Raw genomic sequence first — 19,474 nt, forward strand, 5'->3', positions numbered from 1 at the left:
CTGGTTTCTCTATTCTATTTCATTGGTCTATGTGTCTGTTTTTGTGCCAATACCATACTGTCTTGATGATGACAGCTTTGTCGTAGAGGCGAAAGTCTGGGATTGTGATGCCTCCTGTTTTGGTTTTCTTCTTCAATATAATTTTGGCTAAACGGGGTCTTTTGTGGTTCCATATGAATTTGAGGATAGTTTGTTCTAGTTTTGAGAAGAATATTGGTGCAATTTTGATGGGGATTTCCTTGAATGTGTAGTTTGCTTTCGGTAGTAATGACATTTTCACAATGTTTATTCTTCCGATCCATGAACAGGGAATATTTTTCCATTTCTTGGTGTCTTCTTCGATCTCTTTCGTAAGTTTTCTATAGTTTTCATCATATAGGTCTTTTACATCCTTGGTTAGGTTTATTCCTAGGTATTTGATGGTTTATCGTGCAATTGTGAATGGGATCAGTTTCTTAATTTCTCTTTCGGCTGCTTCATTTTTGGTGTATAAGAATGCAACTGATTTCTGTACATTGATTTTGTACCCTGCGACTTTACTGAATTCATCGATCAGTTCTAGAAGGCTTCTGGTATTCCCAATATATATTATGGTGCATAATGTAATGAATAATTCCCTCAACAATTTTGAAGAAAACAACAAACACCACCAAGGTTTTTTATAATATCTTTCAATGTATGAAACTTGTATTATGCCTTTATGCTTAAATCTAGTTACATAAAAGAAATTTTACCTGTGATTCGGATTAGAAGAAGTGAGTAATAGAACAAGTAATATTGTCCATATCTGGCTTAAACCAAAGGAAATTTAAGATTATCTAGAGGAATTGATTGCCTTTAATTATTTTAGGCAATCTTCCAGAATTATTCCTTCATTTACGTTTTGACATATATTTCATGACAAACTTTTAAGTTTGGCAAGTGCAAGAGTGAAATTTATCTGGATAGCTTTTTAGATGTGGGAAGATATGTATTAAATAATCAACTGAATTATGGTAGAATATAAGCTCTCAATAAAATTGAGGACACTTACCTGAACAGAAGTTCTAAAAGTGAACCAAGGGAGTACTTGAAGGAAGGAGTAAAATCTATCCCCCAAACAGTTGGTTTCTTCATACCATAAATGAACAAATAGTCAAGTCTCTAAATTTTTGTGTCATGTTGCATTTCCTTATTATTTTTCCACTTGGATTATTTCAAAACTGTATATAACAAAATATTAATCTATAAACCAAAATTCCTTAAAACACTCATAAAACCTGAGCAATGTTATTCTCTGGTGACCTTTCTAAGACTGGCCACTTTGAAAACATAATCCTAGTTAACTAAAGAAAGCTGTCTGTCACATAGGGTGATTATCAATAAGAAGGCTTAGCAAAAATGATGATTTTTGCAGTAGTGGATTTTTTAAAAATTATATTCATTTTGTTTATTTTTTATTTTATTTTTTTCAGTTCTGGAACTATCATTCTTTTTTAAAAAATTAATAATTTATTTTCAAATTGGTTTCCATATAACACCCAGTGCTTCTCCCCACAAGTGTCCCCCACCATGAACATCACCCCCTTCCCTCCCACCCCCTTACCCTTCAGTCCACGGTTCATTTTCAGTATTCAATAGTCTTTCATGATTTGTGTCCCTCACTCTCCCCAGCTCTCTTTCCCCCTTCCCCTCCCTATGGTGCTCTGCTAGGTTTCTCCTGTTAGACCTATGTGCAAACTTATGGTATCTGTCCTTTTCTGCCTGAGTGAAATAAGTCATGCAGTAGTGGATTTTAAATCACTTATCCCATAAGCAATTGCATAGTGAGACTAGTAATTTCTTATGGCCACAGTAGACCATTATATTCAAACTCTTCCATCTGTACATAGGAGCATATTTACTTATTTATTTATTTTTAGTTTCTATAGAGGTAAAAGAACATGTGTTTGAGAATTATAAACAAATATATTTTGAATGCTTAACACAGTACTTTGATTATAAAAAGCATGAAATAATTTTATATGATTACATACCTTTGTGAGGTAATGGAATGGATCACCTGCTTCCCAAAAGGACTTTTTCCCCCATTTGGGGTTGTGATGCCTGTACATCTATCACTAGGGGTTGACTCCTCTAGATGTTTATTAAATGAGAGAGGAAAACATTAGTTCACAAAAATATCATTAGTCCACAAACTGCATTTTGTTTTTTTCTCTTTAATATGCACTTTTATTTTTACTTATTTTTTAAATATCTTATTACCATGTTGGTTTCCATATAACACCAAGTGTTCTTCCCCAGAAGTGCCCCTCTCCATGACCGTCAACTTCCTTAACTTTCCCCCCTTCCTCTTTGGCCCTCATTTTGTTTTCAGTATTCAAGAGTCTCTCATGATTTGTCTCACTCCTTCTCCCTAACTTTCCCCTGCCTTTCCACTTCCCATGGTCCCCTGTTAGGTTTTTCCTGTTAGATCTATGAGTGAAAACATGGTATCTATCCTTCTCTCAGAATTACCTGGTAAGCCTATTAAAGAGGAAGAATTTGTTTCATGCCTCCAGATCTTCTGATTCAGTAGTTACTTTTTTCCTTAAATTTTACTGTTTATTATTTTAAGAGAGACACAGAGAGACAGAGACAGAGATACAGAGAGGGAGAGAGTGGGAGAGGTGCCAGAAGAAAGGAAGACACAGAATCTGAAGCAGACTCAAGGCTCTGAGCTGCCAATACAGATCTTGATGCAATGCTCCAACTCACAAACCACAAGATTATGACCTAAGCTGAAGTTGGACACTTAACCAAATGAGCCACCTAGATGCCCCTTATTCTTCTATTCTTTGTATGCAATTCCTTCCTGTATTCTGTAATAGACTTGTGTTTTTCTTCTCTGGCTTTACTAAAATCTTTCTAATATTATGTCCATGCTCTTCCTTTTTTTATTGTTTCCTGCCAAATTAATTTTACATGAGGACATTTTCAGAGATCTCTGTCTTTCCATGCATTATAAAAACATCAATAATGGAGAGCATGAATAGGTTCTCCTGAGTGTCGACAGGTGGGAAGAAGGGCAAGCTGACTGGAAGAGCAGAATATTCCATTAGAATGGTGTCTTATGAAGCTAAGTGGACCAAAAAGGTCCTCAGAGGAATTAGTGCAACAAGAAAGTCATATACTTGATCAGATACTTTGACCAACCTGACACAGGAATACTCCCTCCATAGTATCTATTACCCACCAAACTAAATCCTTTAGACATCTAGTAATTCCCTTCTCCGGGTGGAACCATCTCTGATGTGAAATACCCCAATTCCTCTCCAAGTGCTCCTTTCTTTTCTCTACACTGTAAACATTGACCATTTTTCATTTGTTTGTTTAAATCTTGAACTAATATAACTGCAAACGTCTCTTGTTACCTGCTTAATTTGCCAGTCTTTAAGTAATGAAGAAACATTGTAAAAACTTTACATAATCTTGAGGACAGATGTTCTAATCCTTATCCTGGTATGCATATGCCTAGAGGAAATAAAACAATGATTAAAACGGTTCCAGCTAATTTCAAAGAGCAAAGCATAAACTGCTGTCTCAAGCAGAAGGCTAGAGAGGACTGCCTATGTCATCATAAGCAGCTGTTTTCATCCAAAACGGTAGAATGAGAAAGAATTCAGATTCCAGCTGGGTAACAAAAGTGGAGATATTAAATACATAATTTTGATTAAAATATTACTTCTGTAACTTTCACAGATTTCTCTCGATAACCATTTTCCTTTTTGGCTTCAACTAAGAATCAATGTGGCTCACTGAGAAAACACATACATAACATACACAAATGTATCTTGGACTATAGGTTTTAGCTTCAGGCAAGATTATGTTTTATGACTTTGGGCAAGAATCATTATGGCTATATGGTGCTCACCTAAAAATAGCTGCAAAGTATATTCTGGGTCAATTCTGAAATATCTCTATGAAAGAGAAAACATATTGCCATTGCCCTGTTGAAAAATGTGCTGTGTAAATTTCTAAATAATATCATATTTTTACTTTTAAATAAGTGAGGACTATTAACTAAAGGTAGAAAAGTAGCAGATGGTGTTTAACAGATTAGAAATAATATAGTTTTGAGTATATAATAATCATAAAGTTAACTTCTTATATGGTACTCTTTACAGAAGATATGTGGTTGTGGTCTGTTGCAATAAATGATTTGTTTAATAAACAAAAAATATTGAGGGTTATTAGAAGAAATTAAAAGAAATTAGGATGTTATATAGGAGAATAAATTTAGTAGCAAAAGTATTTATTTATTTATTTATATTAAATGTGGAGAGGCAGAGGGAGAGAGAGAGAGAGAGAGAGAGAGAAATGCCTGATTCAGGATCCAATACCGCAACACTGGAATCATGACCTAAGCCAGAATCAAGAGTGGGATGCTCAACCTGCTGAGCCACCCTGGTGCCCTAAATATACAAACAATAAAAGAAAAGGCATACTAATTGACTGATTGACTAAAATTTTAAAATCTCTGTGTGACAACATAACTCAACAACTAGTTATATAACTGAAAAGTATAAAAAAGGGAACTAAAGTCCATATATGAAGATTTTTTATAATTCAATAAAAATAAAACTACTTAATGGAAAATTTGTCACATACATGAACATAATATTTATCGGAGAAACACAAGTAGTCAATAAATATTACAAGGTAGTCATGCTCACCAATCAATAGGAAATTAAAATTAAAACAACATAGAATAGGGGTGCTCTCACAAATTATCGACAGATATATAAATGATTACAACTTTTTGGCATATAAATGAATATATACAAAAATAAAAGCATTTTTGTTACAAAGACTGTCTCTGCCCTACAGAAAAGCACTCATGTGTACAAGGATATATGGATAAAGATGCTCACTGCAGTATTGTTTTAGTAGTACAATATTTGAAACACCCTAATTTTCCAAAAACAAGTCGCTGATTCCATATTTTTTTGCAAAAAACTATATAGATATTAAAAAGAATGAACTAGTGTCAAGAAGTGTCAAAGGAAAGGCGAGGTCAGTGGCAAGATGGCGGAAAGTAGGGAGTTCCGTACTTCTGCCTGCATCTTTCAAACAAAGAAGGGCTGAAGCCAAAAGAATGACTGCAGGAGTCTGGGAGGAAAAGAGGCAGAGTCCACTAAAAATACAGCTTCATAAGGCGACTTCAAGAAAAAGCCAAAGTAGACAAGGTGGAGAGTCCGAAATGTCACTATGAGTAGAGAAATAAAGTCTGAACAAAATATACCAAGAGACACCATTAAAAGAACACTTCCTATACAGACAGGCCATATACAGTCAATAAGTTGCATATAATATAGCAGTAATCACAGGTGCAAAGCACATAACAACCTTTTAAAACTCACAAGAGACAGAAAGGTAACCAAAATGATGAAACGGAAAAACTCTCCTCTCAAGAAATTCAAGGAAGAAGGCACAGCAACAGAAATTCTCAAAACAGATATAAGCAACATAAATGAACAAGAATTTAGAACAATAGTCATAATATAACCACTAGGCTCAAAAAAGGCATGGAAGAATCTGTGAAATGATTGCTACAAAGACTATGGACCATAAAAATAGTTATGATTAATTTTAAACATGCTATAAATGAAGTACATCATAAAATAGACGTGGCCACTGCACAGACTGAAGAAACAGAGATAAGTATAGGTGAATTAGAAGACACAATTACAGAAAAAGAGGAAGCGGAGAAAGAGAGAGATAAATTGATCCAGGAAAACAAAAAGAGAATTCGAGAACTGAGTGATGCAATCAAACAGAACAATATCCATATCACAGAAATTCCAGAAGAAGAACAGAAAGAGAAAGGTTCTGAAAGGGTATTTGAACAAATTAAAGCCAAAAATTTCCCAGTCTTGAGAAGGAAACAAACATTGAAATCCAAGAGGCACAGAGAACTCCCCTCAGATGTAACTTGAATCCATCTTCTGAATGACATATCCTAGGAAAACTGACAAAATACAAGATAAAGAGAGAATTCTGAAAGCAGCTAGGCATAAAAGGGCCCTAACTTTCAAAGGAAAACATCAGGGTGGCTGCAGACCTATCTACTGAAACTTGGCAGGCCAGATGGCAATGCCAGGAAATCTTCAATCAACAGAAAAAAATATGCAACCAAGAATCCTTTAACCAGGAAGCCTGTTATTCAGAATAGAAGGAGAGAAAAAGGTTTTCCCAAACAAAGATTGAAGGAATTCATCACCACTAAACCAACCCTACAAGAAATCTTAATGGGAACTCTATGAGGGAAATGATGCAAGGATCACAAGGTACTAGAGACACTACTACAAGCATGAATCCTACAGAGAACAAAATGCCCCTGAATTGGACTAAGTGCTCCAAACAAAAGAAATGGGGTATCATAATAGATGAAAAAAAATCAAAATCCATCTTTTTACTGTCTACAAGAGACCCATTTTAGACCTGAGTACACCTTCAGATTGAAAGTAAGGGGGTGGAGAACTATCATTCATGCTACTGGAAATCAAAAGAAAGCTGGAGTGGCCATACTTCTACTGGCCAAACTGGATATTAAAGTAAAGGCAGCAACAAGAAATGAAGAAGGGCATTATATAATAATTACAGGGTCTCTCCATCAGGAAGACCTAACAATTATAAATGTCTATGCACCCAATTTGGGAGCCTCCACATACATAAAACAATCACAAACATAAACAATTTTATTCCTAAGAATGTGCTAATTGCAAGGGAATTTAATACTCCACTTACAGCAAAACACAGATCAACTAGACAGAAAATCACTAAAGAAACAATGGACCTGAATTTACATTGGAATAGATGGATTTGACAGATATATTTAGAACTCTACATCCTGAAGCTAGGGAATTCACTTTCTTCCAGAGTGCACGTGGTACAGTCTCCAAGATAGATCACATACTGTGTCATAAAGCAGCCCTCAATAAATATAAACTAATTGATATTATACCATGCAAACTTTCAGATCACAATGTTATGAAACCTGAAATCAATCACAGGAAAAATCTGGAAAACCTCCAAAGACATCGAGGTTAAAGACCACCCTAGGAAAGAATGAATGGGCCAATCAGGCAATTAGAGAATAAATTTAAAAATATATAGAATCAAATAAAAATGAAAACACAACATCCAAACTTTTGGGGATGTGGCAAAGTCAGTTCTAAGAGGAAAGTACATTGCAGTCCAGGCCTATTAAAAAAAAAAACAACTAGAAAAAGTACAAATATAAACTGTAACAGCTACCTAGAGGAAATAGAAGCAGAGCATCGTGAACACCTCAAACCAAGCAGAAGAAGAGATATATAAAGACTTGGGCATAAATAATCAATATAGAATGCAAAAAAAAAAAGGTGAACAGATCAATGAATCTAAGATCTGGTGTTTTGAAGAAATAAACGTAATTGATAAAGTTCTAGCCAGGCTCCTCAAAAGGAAAAGCGAGAGCACCAAAATAGACAAAATCATGAATAAAAATGGATTTATTAATACCAAACACTCAGAAATACAAGCAATCATCAGGGAATACTATGAAAAATTATATGAAAACAAACTGGACAACCTGGAAGAAATTGACAAATTCCTAAACATACACACTACCAAAGTTCAAATGGGCAGATAGAAAATTTGAACAGACCCGTAACTAGGGAAGAAATTGAATCAGTAATAAAATATCTCCCAACGAATAAGAGCCCAAGGCCAAATGGGTTCCCTGGAAATTCTACCAGACATTTAAATTGGAGCCATTACCTATTCTTCTCAAGATATTCGAAAAAAATAGAAACCAAAGAAAAGCTTCCAGACTCATTCTATGAAGCCAACATCACTTTGATTCCCAAGCTAGAGAGAGATCCAGCAAAAAACGAGAACTACCGATCAATATACTTGATGAATACGGATGCAAAAATTGTCGATAAGACACTAGCAAATTGAATTTAATAGCATAAAAAATTATTATCCACCATGATTAAGTGGAATTAATTCTTGTGTTGCAAGACTGGTTCAGAATTCACAAATCAATCATTATGTTTCATCACATTAACAAAAGAAAAAATAAAAACCATATTATCCTGTTGATAGATGGAGGAAAAGCATTTGACAAAATACAGCATTCTTTCTTAATAAAGACCCTAGAGAAAGTCGGGATAGAAGAAACTTACTTAAACATCATAAAAGCCATTTATGAAAAGCCCAAAGCTACTATCATCCTCAATGGGGAAAAACTGAGAATTCTCCCCCTAAGATGAAGAACACCACAAGCATGTCCACTCTCACCACTGTTGTTTTACATAGTGCTGGAAGTTCTAGCATCAACAGACAACAAAAGGAAATAAAAAGCATCAGAATTGGCAAAGATGAAGTCAAACTTTCTTCAAAGATGACATGAAACTCTACATGGACAGCCAGAAAACTCTACCAGAAGTCTACTCAAACTTATTGATGATTTGAGCAATGTCTCAGGGTACAAAAATCAATGTACAGAAATCAGTTGCATTTTTATACACCAATAAAGAAGCAACAGAGAGAGAAATAAAGAAACTGATCCCTTTCACAGTTGCACAAAAAAAACCCCATAAAACACGTAGGAATAAACCTAACCAAAGAAGTAAAATATCTGTATGATAAACAGTGTAGAAAATTTATAAAGGAGGGTTCCCCACACTGTTTTCCAGAGTGGCTGCACCAGTTTACATTCCCACCAACAGTGTAGAAGGGTGCCTGTTTCTCCACATCCTCGCCAGCATCTGTATTCTCTTGATTTGTTCATTTTAGTGACTCTGACCAGTGTGAGGTGGTATCTCAGTGTGGTTTTGATTTGAATTTCCCTGATGATGAGTGACGATGAGCATCATTTCATGTGCCTGTTGGCCATCTGGATGTCCTCTTTGGAGAAGTGTCTATTCAGGTCTTCTGTCAATTTCTTCACTGGATCATTCATTTTTTTGTATGGAGTTTAGTGAGCACATGTACCCCAATGTTCATAGCGGCACTTTCTACAATAGCCAAATCATGGAAAGAGCCATAATGTCCATCAACTGATGAGGGGATCAAGAAGATGTGGTATATATATACAATGGAGTATTACATGGCAATGAGGAAGAATGAAATATGGCCATTTGTAGCAGAGTGGATGGACCTCTAGGGTGTCATGCTAAGTGAAGTAAGTCAGGCAGAGAAAGATAGATACCATATGTTTGCATTCATAGGTCTTACAGGAGAGACCTGGCAGGAGACCATGGGGAGAGGAAGGGGGAAAGAGAGTTGGAAAGCATGAGGGACACAGATCAAGGGCGACTATTGAATACTGAAAACAAACCATGGACTGAAGGGGGAGGGAGAGAGAGGGAGGGGAGTGATGGTCATGGTGGGGGGCGCTTGTGGGGAAAAGCACTGGGTGTTATATGGAAACCAATTTGACAATAAACTATTAAAAAATAAAAAAAATAAATAAATTTTAAAAAATTTTAAAAAGAAAATTTATAAAAGAAATTAAAGAAGACACAAAGAAATGGAAAAATATTCTATTTTCATAGATCAGAAGTATACATTTTGTTAAAATGTCAATGCTACCCAAAGAAATCTACACATTCCATGCAAGCCCCATCATAGTTGTACCAGCATTCTTCTCAAAGCTAGAACAAAGTATCCTAAAATTTATTTGGAGCCACAAAAGACCCCAAATAGCCAAAGTAATATTGAAGAAGAAAACCAAAATGGGAGGCATCACAATCCCAGACGTTAGCCTCTACAACAAAGCTATAGTCATCAAAAATGTATGATATTGTCACAAAAATAGACACATAGAACAATGGAATAGAATAGAGAACACAGAATTGGACCCACAAATGTATGGCCAATTAACCTTGGACAAAGCAGGAAAGAGTATCCAATGGAAAAAAAAAGACAGCCTCTTTAACAGGTGGTGCTGGGAGAACGGGAGAGAAAATGCAAAGGAATGAAAGTGTCGTATTCTTTTACACCATATGCAAAAATAAACTGAAAATGGGTGAAGTATATGAATATGAGACAGGAATCCATCCAAACCCTAGAGGAGAAAGCAGGAAACAGCCTCCTTGACCTCAAATGCTGCAATTTCTCACTTGATAGATCTCCAAAAACAAGAGAATCGAGAGCAAAAATTAACTTTTGAGACCTCATCAAGATAAAAAGCTTCTGCATTGCAAAGAAAACAATCAAGAAAACTACTAAGCAATGCAAGAAATGGGAAAGAATAGTTGCAAATGACATTTTGGATAAAGAGATATTATCCAAGATCTATAAGAAAATCACCATACTCCATTTCCAAAAAACAAATAATCCAGTGAAGAAATGGGCAGAAAACATGAGTAGACACTTCTCCAAAAAGGACATCCAGAAGGCCAACAGGCATATGAAACGATGCTCATCATCACTCATCATCAGGGAAATACAAATTAAAACCACACTGAGATACCACTCATGCTGGTCAGAGTGGCTAAAATGAACAAGTCAGGAGAATATAGATGCTGGCGAGAATGTGGAGAAACGGGCACCCTCCTGCACTGTCGGTGGGAATGTAAACTCATGCAGCCTCTCAGGAAGACAGTGTGGTTATTCCTCAAATATTAACAATAGAAGTCCCCTATGACCCATCAAAAGCACTGCTAGGAATTTCCCCCAGTGATACAGAAGTGTTGATGTGTAGGATCACATGTACCCCAATGTTCATAGCAGCACTTTCAACAATAGCCAAATCATGGAAAGAGCCTAAATGTCCATCAACCAATATATGAATCAAGAAGATATGGTTTATACATACAATGGAATACTACATGGCAATGAGAAAAAATGAAATCTGGCCATTTGTAGAAACGTGGATGGAACTCAAGGGTGTCATGCTAAGTGAAATAAGTCAGGCAGAGAAGGACAGATACCATATATTTTCACTCATATGTGAAACAGGAGAAACTTAACAGAGCACCATAGAGGAGGATAAGTAGATAAGAGGGAGGGAGGCAAACCATAAGAGACTCTCAAATACTGAGAACAAACTGCGTGTTGATGAGAGTAGCAGAGAGGGGTAAAGAGGTGATTTGCATGAAGACGGGCACTTGGAATGAGCACTGGGTTTTATATGGAAACCAACTTGACAATAAACAAATAATTTAAATAAAAGGAAATAAGGAAAGGCAAGATAGCTTATTCTCCCATAGAGCCTGCAGAAAAAACATAGTCTTGCTGACACCTTGATGACTTCTGACCTCCCAAACTGTAAGATAATAAATTTGTGTTGTTTTAAGTCAAAAGAAAAGAACTGTAAAGAATATGAAATTTTAGTCTACTTGGAAGATAATGATTTAGTGTTCCACAGGTGCTGGCAGAAGACATGAGACTCCTGGGTCAAAATATGTTATTATTCATGGCACGGAAAACATTATAAAATTCATGTTCGTATTGTTTACCTGGCTAAGGACATGATAGAGACAGGCTTTCTTGGAGAAATTTGGAGTTTAGGTAGCTGGGATTTTATATAATGGGTCGTAAGAAAAGCTGCTGGTACTTTTCCCTGGAGAGAAATATTACCGTAGTTATTTTATTATAGTGGACAGTGAATAGACATTCTCCCCCTTCTGGATGGAGACATCTCTATCTTTCAAAGCTGTTTTCTCTACACACATTCTTGAAAAAGTAATTCTGATCAAAATGGCAGTTAGTGCCTTTTCCCTCTAGTGTTGTCCTCAAGAAACTCATGGAAAATTGTCCCCCCAAAATAACCATTTTTCATTTCTACACCACTTTAACATCTATCAAATTTCCCCATTAATATACCACTACCCTGATTAATCTGACCAACAGGGCTAGGATTAACTTGTGATACATTGCATTTAATTAAGGTCAACACAGATATGGTTCCAAGCATAAGGATGAACCCAACATGCAGTATTGCCTTTAACCATGTGTCTTCCCCAATCTCAAATTCCTGAATCCAACCAGTTAAGCAAATACCATAACCCATTCAGAGTCTACCTTAAAAAGTCTCTTAGTATGCTTAGATTTCCCTAACACAATGCCACAGATGAAATGACTTGAATGGCAGAAATTTATTTTCTCACACCCTGGAGACTAGAAGTCCAAGGTCAAGGTTCTAATCAATTTGGTTTCTGGTGAAAGCTCTCCTCCTGGCTTGTAGATGGCCCCTCTCCTGTTGAATCCTCTAGTGCTCTTTCCTCTGCGTATATGCATGAGAAAGTTAGGGGAGGAGGCAGGAGCATGAGCTCCCTGGTATCTTTTCTCATAAGAACACTACTCCTATTAGAGCAGATCCTCACCCTTACGATTTCATTTAAACTTAATTAGTTCTGTAAAGGCCTTATTTTCAATATCATTACACTGGGGTAATGAGGGTTTAAAACTTTGACATATGAATTTAGGAACAGGGGAGACACAAACATTCAGTCCTTAGAAAGCCAGGTGGATTTACTCTCAAGAATTTTTTTTATTGACCTTTCTATTTGCCCCACGGTATTAATACAGTTACAAAATGATGTGAATTTAAATAATCTACATTGGTTTATAAAGAGGAAATATAGGATAATTCTACCGTTTAGTAATTCCCAGAGAGTGAATTGGGACTGACTTACACACCTTGTAGGACCAAGGCAATGTATTCTTAATATTTGAAAGTCTCTTATAACCATCCCTACAAATCATCACATTTACTTACAAAGAGGTAAGTTAATGACTGGCTTCATGTAGGCAGTACAGAGGGTTCATATGATGTTCATTGAAGAAAAAGCATTGTTTTCAATGGGAGAGTCTCCATCAGTGAGGTAGGCATTAATCACAGAGCAGGTTTATATCACCTCCAGTGTGGACTGCTGGCCAACTGGTAAACCTTAACATTCTAGATTCAGTTTGATAATTGAATATAGTTTTATTTAAGGGTCTGCCTTAGGCCAGTGAGTTAAACCTGTGCTGTGTACATACCTCAGCAAGGTATCAGTCATCCACCCAATAGAATTACTGAGAAGAGGGAACATCTCAGATTATGCATGATTGGTATAGGAGTTGGAGCCATCGCCTGTTGTTACTAATGGACTTCTTACTAAGGTTAACAGAAATAGTGATTAATTCATGGTTGGAGCTAGCTTGTAGGTTATGGAAGACTCAGCAACCAGTTAAATTTAAGCTGCTAGCAAGAGTTTGGGAAAGCTACACAAAGGCATTTTCATTCATGAGAACGGCTCCAGAGGTGGTTCTGAAAGACAAAAAAAATCGTCAATATTTTTCCCTCTCTCATATAAGGTGTTCCTCTCCCTCCATCTTCACAATGTAACAATATTCTATTCCAGTAGCCATACTTTTTAAAAATCATCTCCTGTTCCACCCAGACCTTTCATATGGAAGAATCAGATACAAGAAGGATAAGCATATTTTTAAATAAAACTTAACCAGAATTATATCTGAGTCCTCAGTACCCTTTTGTCTAGACTGTTGCCTGGAAAGTGTATCAGTTATGTCACCCTAGGCCTATTGTTGGAAGAGAGAATGACATATCGTGTTCAGGAATGGTCTGGAAGGATTCTTAATTTTAAGTATAAGGCACTAAAATGACTTGCACCCCTTTTGTCCTTTTTGGAAAGCTGCTGAGAAGAGATGATCTATTAGTGGAAAAAGCTAATTTTAGTGACAAAACTGCCTAACTAATATGTGTAGATCAAGAGTAGATAAGAAAGATTGAGAAATATTTTTGAGATTATTTTTGAGGAGGTAAACAGTTAATGGATAATGGTGATTGGTGAGAAGTATGAAACATCCATCAGACCATTGTTAAGTTATTTTATTGTCAGACTCCAAATGATCCAGAAAAACGAATGTATAACACATTAGTCTTTAGGTCAATGGTGGCATGTCTAGAATCATCTAATCAAAGTATAACAGAAACTGTAGTCTAAAAAAGTGCAAAGAGCCTTGAGGCATTAAATTTAGCTTTAAATTTTTTTTCTTTTTTCTTTACATTTTGTTTTAGTATTCTATATTACAGCCTATATATTTAACACTATGCTACATTTTGGGGTTTTTTTTTGTTGTATTTTTGTTGTTTTTTTAAATTTATATATATTTAAATAGTGCATTGTCAAATTGGTTTCCATATAACATCCAGTGCTTTTCCCCACAAGTGCCCGCCTCCATTACCACCACCTCTTTTCCCCTTCCCCTCCCTCTTCAACACTTGGTTCGTTTTCATTATTCAATAGTCTATCAGGATTTGCATCCCTCTCTTTCCCCAACTCTCTTTCCCCCTTCCCCTCCCCATGGTCCTCATTGGGTTTCTTCTGTTCTCCTGTTAGACCTATGAGTGCAAACATACGATATCTGTCCTTCTCCACCTAACTTATTTCGCTTAGCATGACACCCTCGAGGTTCATCCACGTTGCCATATTTCTTTCTTTCTCATTGCCATATAATAGTCCATTGTATATATTTATCACATTTTTTATTTTATTTTATTTATTTATTTTTTATTCTAAAATAGTTTATTGCCAAATTGGTTTCCATATAACACCCAGGGCTTCTCCCCACAAGTGCCCCCGAAACATTGCAATCACCCTCTTCTCTCCCACCCCCTCCACATTCAGTCCAAAGTTCGTTTTCAGTATTCAACAGTCTCTAATAATTTGTGTCCCTCAATCTTCCCAGCTCTCTTTACCCCTTCTTTACCCTCTCTTTACCCATATATATATGTATATATATACCACAACTTCTTGATCTATTCATCAGGTGATGGACATTTAGGCTCTTTCCCTGATTTGGCTAGAGTGCCACTATGAGCATTGGGGTACATGTGCTCCTATGCATCAGCCCTGCTGTATCCTTTGGGTAAATCCCTAGCAGTGCTATTGCTGCGTCATAGGGTAGTTCTATCGAGAGTTTTTTGAGGAGCCTGCACACTGTTTTCCAGAGTGGCTGCACCAGTTTACATTCCCACAAAAAGTGTAGGAGGGTGTCCGTTTCTCCACATCCCCGCCAGCATCTATATTCTCTTGATTTGTTCATTTTAGCGACTCTGAGCAGTGTGAGGTGGTATCTCAGTGTGGTTTTGATTTGTATTTCCCTGATAATGAATGATGTTGAGCATCTTTTCATCTGTCTGTAGGCCATCTGAATGTCCTCTTTGGAGAAGTGTCTGATTATGTCTTCTGCCCATTTCATCACTAGGTTATTTGTTTTTTTAGGTGTGGAGTTTGGTGAGTTCCTTATAGATTTTGGATACTAGTCTTTTATCTGATATGTCAATTACAACTATCTTTTCCCATTCTGTCGGTTGCCTATTAGTTTTCTTGATTGTTTCCTTTGCAGTGCAGAAGTTTTTTGTCTTGATGAAGTCCCAATAGTTCATTTTTGCTTTCATTTCCCTTGCCTTTGAGGATGTGTCGAGTACGAAATTGCTGCAGTTGAGGTCAAGGAGTTTGTTTCCTACTTTGTCCTACTTTGATGGTTACCTGTCTCACATTCAGGTCCTTCAGCCATTTTGAGTTAATTTTTGTGGATGGTGTAAGAAAGTGGTCTAGTTTCATTTTTCTGCATGTTGCTGTCCAGATATCCCAGCACCACCTGCTAAAGAGGCAGTTTTTGTACCATTGGATATTCTTTCCTGCTTTGTCAAAAATTAATTGGCCGTACTTTTGTGGGCCTAGTTCTGGGTTCTCTATTCTATTCCATTGGTCTATGTGTCTGTTTTTATGGCAATACCACACTGTCTTGATGATGATAGCTTTGTAGTAGAGGCTAAAGTCTGGGATTGTGATGCCTCCTGTTTTGGTTTTCTTCTTCAATATTACTTTGGCTATACGGGGGTCTTTTGTGGTTCCATACGAATTTGAGGATAGCTTGTTCTAGCTTTTAGAGGAACGCTGGTGCAACTTTGATGGGGATTGTATTGAATGTGTAGTTTGCTTTGGGTAGTAATGACATTTTCACAATGTTTATTCTTCCGATCCATAAGCATGGAATATTTTTCCATTTATTGGTGTCTTCTTCAATTTATTTCATACGTTTTCTCTAGTTTTCATCATACAGGTCTTTTTTTATCCTTGGTTAGGTTACTCCTAGATATTTTATGGGTTTTTTTGCAATTGTGAATGTGAACAGTTTCTTGATTTCTATTTCTGCTGCTTCATTAATGGTGTATAGGAATGCAACTGATGTCTGCACATTGATATTGTACCCTGTCACTTTACTGAATTCATTGATCAGTTCTAGGAGGCTTCTGGTGGAGTCGATTGGGTTTTCCATGTAGAGTATCATGTCATCTGCCAAAAGTGAAAGTTTGACTTCTTTTTGCCAATCCTGATGTCTTTTTTTTTCCTTTTGTTATCGGTTTGCTGATTCTAGAACTTCAAACACTATGTTAAACAACACTCATGAGAGTGGAAACCCTTGTCATGTTCCTGATCTCAGGGGGCACGCTCTCAGTTTTTCCCCATTGAGGATGATATTAGCTGTGGGCTTTTCCTAAATTACTTTTATAATGTTTAAGTAAGTACCTTCTATTTCAACCATCTCAAGGGTTTTATTAAGAAAGGATGTTATATTTTGTCAAATGCATTTTCTGCAACTATCAACAGGATCGTATGATTTTTATCTTTTCTTTTGTTAATGTGATGTATCATTCATGATTTTGTCTATCTGGTTGCTGTCTCCTTTCATTCTAAGGAGCCTGGCTAGGAAAACACTGCCCAATAGAGAAAGAAAAAGACCTTTTTCTTTTTTTTTAATTTTGCCAAATCCTCTCTAGCAATAAAGCTATAAAAATATGAAAGGACATTATTTCTCTCAAGAAACATTGTATTTTCTTAAGTTTGCTGACACTGCAACTGTTAATATCTCACACTTTAGAAATTATAGGCCTATCTATAGTCACCTTTTAAACAAAAATTATATAATCTAAAAATTAGATCTGATAGCATGATTATCACTAAACATTTAGCTTCAAGGCCATTTCACAAGCTTGATTGTGCCTCTGGGTTCACAAAAAAAGCTATAATATGTACAGACTAGCTTTAATTCAGCTTGTGCTTAGTTTATAATAAATCTTTATCGAGTATCTTCCATAATGAGTTTGCATCTTAATGGTAAAGTACTGAAAAGACTTCGAGATGTCTAGTAGAACTGAGGTAGGAGGAAAATATCTCAAAATTTCAGGAAATAAAACCATTTGAATGAAAGAGATAAATTCAATAGGACACAATTCCTGCTATATCTCTCTCATATGGCTTGTATTTGTTTCACTAGCATTAGTGGATAAATTGGGAAATGAAGTGAAAACCTACAGCCATTGTTCAAAACATGAGTAGCCAAAGCAATCTTGAAAATAAATGAATTTGAATCTTAAGTCACGCGTTCACTTTTATTTAAAAAATGTTTATTTATTGTTGAGACAGAGAGAAACAGAGCATGAATAGGGAAGGAGCAGAGAGAGAGGGAGACACAGAATCCAAAGCAGGCTCCAGGTTCCAGGTTGTCAGCACAGAGCCAACGTGTAACTTGAATCCACGACCTATGAGATTATGACCTTAGCAGAAGTTGGACGATTAACTAACTGGGCCACCCAGTAGCCCCATATGTTCCCTTTTAAAACGTGTTCAAATGCTACATTTGGTGCTGGGAGAACTGGGCAGCAACATGCAGAAGAATGAAACTAGACCACTTTCTTACACCATCCACAAAAATTAACTCAAAATGGCTGAAGGACCTGAATGTGAGACAGGAAACCAACAAAACCCTCAAGGAGAAAGTAGGCAAAAAACTCCCTGACTTCAACCACAGCAATTTCCGACTCGACACATCCCCAAAGGCAAGGGAAATTAAAGCAAAACTAAACTCTTGAGACTTCATCAAGATAAAGAGCTTCTGCACTGCAAAGGAAACAATCAAGAAAACTAATAGGCAACCGACAGAATGGGAAAAGATAGTTGCAATGACATATCAGATAAAGGGCTAATATCGAAAATGTACAAGGAACTCACCAAACTCCACACCCACAAAACAAATAACACAATGAAGAAATGGGCAGAAGACATGAACAGACACTTCTCCAAAGAGGACATCCAGATGGCCTACAGGCACATAAAACGATGCTCAATATCACTCATCATCAGGGAAATACAAATCAAAACCACACTAAGATAGACTTTTTAATAAACAGTCCTGGGAAAACTGGACAGCCACATGCAAAAGAATGAAAATGATCCACTTTGTTAGATCATGCACAAAAATAAAATTAAAATGTATTAAAGACTTAAATGTGAGACCTGAAATCATAAAAGTTTTAGAAGTAAAATTAGGCAGTATTCTTTTGGATATTGGCCTTAGCAACATATTTATGGATATGTCTCTTCGGGCAAAGGGATAAAAAGCCAAAACAACCAAAAGCTTCTGCACTGCAAAGGAAACAATCAAGAAATCTAATAGGCAAATGACAGAATGGGAAAAGATAGTTGCAAATGACCTATCAGATAAAGGGCTACTATCTAAAATATACAAGGAACTAACCAAACTTCACACCCACAAAACAACCCAGTGAAGAAATGGGCAGAAGACATGAACAGACACTTTTCCAAAGAGGACATCCAGATGGTCTACAGGCGCATGAAACGATGCTCAACATCAGACATCATCAGGGAAACACAATTCAAAACCACACTGAGATACCACCTCACACCAGTCAGAGTGGCTAAAATGAACAAATCAAGAGAAAATAGATGCTGGCGAGGATGTGGAGAAACGGGCACACTCCTACACTGTTGGTGGCAGTGTAAACTGCTGCAGCTGCTCTGGAAAACAGTGTGGAGGTTCCTCAAAAACTATCCGTAGAACTCCCTTATGACCCAGCAATAACACTGCTAGGGATTTACCCAAGGGATACAGGAATGCTGATGCATAGAAACACATGTACCTCAATGTTCATAGCAGCAATGTCAACAATAGCCAAAACTTGGAAAAGCCTAAATGTCCATCACCTGATGAGTGGATCAAGAAGATGTGGTATATATATATATATATATATATATATATATATATATATATATACACACACAATGGACTATTACATGGCAATGAGAAAGAATGAAATCTGGCCATTTGTAGGAAAGTTGATGGACCTTGAGGGTGTCACGCTAAGTGAAATAAGTCAGGCAGAGAAGGAGAGATGCCATGTTTACACTCATAGGTCTAACAGGAAAATAGGAGAAACCTAATGGAGGACCAGCGGGAGGGGATGAGAAAAAGAGAGTTGGGGAGAGAGAGGGATGCAAACTTGAGAGACTATTAATTGCTGAAAATGAACTGAATGTTGAAGGGGAACAGAGCGGGGGGAAAAGAGGTGGTGGTGATTCAGGAGGGCACTTATGGGGAAGAGCACTGGGTGTTGTATGGAAACCAATTTGACAATAAAGTATTT

This window comes from Suricata suricatta, chromosome X (genome assembly GCF_006229205.1).
Source record: "Suricata suricatta isolate VVHF042 chromosome X, meerkat_22Aug2017_6uvM2_HiC, whole genome shotgun sequence".
Taxonomy (NCBI): Eukaryota; Metazoa; Chordata; class Mammalia; order Carnivora; family Herpestidae; genus Suricata; species Suricata suricatta.